The sequence below is a fragment of the Mastomys coucha genome, unplaced genomic scaffold, assembly GCF_008632895.1.
Source record: "Mastomys coucha isolate ucsf_1 unplaced genomic scaffold, UCSF_Mcou_1 pScaffold1, whole genome shotgun sequence".
Lineage (NCBI taxonomy): Eukaryota > Metazoa > Chordata > Mammalia > Rodentia > Muridae > Mastomys > Mastomys coucha.
Genome location: NW_022196891.1, coordinates 31,590,629 through 31,592,170, shown reverse-complemented (window position 1 = coordinate 31,592,170; position 1,542 = coordinate 31,590,629).

The following is a 1,542-nucleotide window of genomic DNA, read 5'->3' as shown; positions in this document are numbered from 1 at the left end:
GGTGCTTTTGGTGGGAGGTCTGAGAAGCTGCTCAGAGAGGAGCTCATTGTCTAAATTAAATAATCTCAGGATCTTGGGTAAAGAAGACAGGCAACGATAGGGAAGGGACAGGCTAGTGGGATGTAGTGTCAGGAAAATAAGGACATAAAAGGTAAAGCCCTAGGCTGGGAAGGATGAAAGCCACTAGGCAGACTGTCATCATCTCTGATATAAACTACTTGTTAGAGGGATAGCCGCTCTCCGGGGTAAAGGGGGAATGGCAGGAGGCAGGGGTGACACTTGCTAAGCAGCAAAGTGAAATGTGTTGTTTCTTCACATAGCAAGTCTGTGTTGTCTATTGCTCCACCTCTCCTGGGTTTCAATGGCAGCCCTGCTCAGGCTTGGATTGCAAGCTCCCCAGCAGCCAGTTAGCCTGGGGAGCAGGTTCTAAAACCACACCCCCACACGCACAGTCGGTCCTTCCTTCCTTTCTCTAGGCTACCCCAACCTAAACAAGACAACCTGGGCAGGGGGGCCAACATGCTGATGGAAAAATACACACTTGGCTGGAAAAGGAACTTTATTTGTATGTGTTGAATTCCCGAAGCAGCCAAAGGATAAATAGCTCGTTCTAGCGTCAGCTGCCTGCCCACAAGGTGGGTGGTAAAATCTGTTCTTATTTAGATAGCTTGTGGGGAGAGGTGAAGTGGGGAACTGGGTGGGGGGACAGGAGGGGAGGGGAACTTGGAATCTGCAATGTTTATATGATCAGTCATGGATGTCATCTCTTCTCTTTAATTAGGGGTTTGAAGTTGAAAACACAGCCCAGTTTGGTTGTCCCAGGAACAAAGGAGACTGGCAAGTAGGCGGAGGCCATGGCAGCTCCCCAGGGCTCACCTATGCTCCAGCCCCCTGTCTCACTGTCTCCAGCCCCCTGCAAATACTGTACAAATGTCAATCGTGCTGGGCCCCATGCAGGATGCTTTACAAGCATCATTTCATTCCACACTCACAATAGTCTCTAAGTACCACAATATGGCCATTTTACACACGTGAAAATCAAGAGGAAGGTGTAGTTGATAATACTCAAAATCCTGGCCCGGGGATTCGTCTCCGCTGTAGACTATTTATGTTTTCAGATTAAAGGCACACATGGCCTTTTTATTTTTAATAAGCCTTAGGCAGCACAACAGCTGTACAGCTGCCTATCCACCATGCTGCTAGAGTCTACTTTCCTATCAATAACCCCGAGTTATTACTATTTATCTTGTTATTATGGGTTGCTCTTAGCTCCAATTGGCCAGCCCACATGGTCACGTTTTTTTTATGGCTCAGCTATCCCATGGTGGCTCTTTCTCCTCCTGCATCTTCTTCATGCTTCCAAAGCTGGAAAACCTAAGCCCCACCCATGTCTCTTCTGCCCAGCTATTGGCTGTTGGCATCTTTATTTACCAATCACAATTAACTGGGGGTTGGGTCACAGGGGCTACTTGCAGGCTCTAGGTCTTAGGGGCCTGAACTTAGCATTTCAATAGACAATAAAAGACAAAACCTCAATATTAA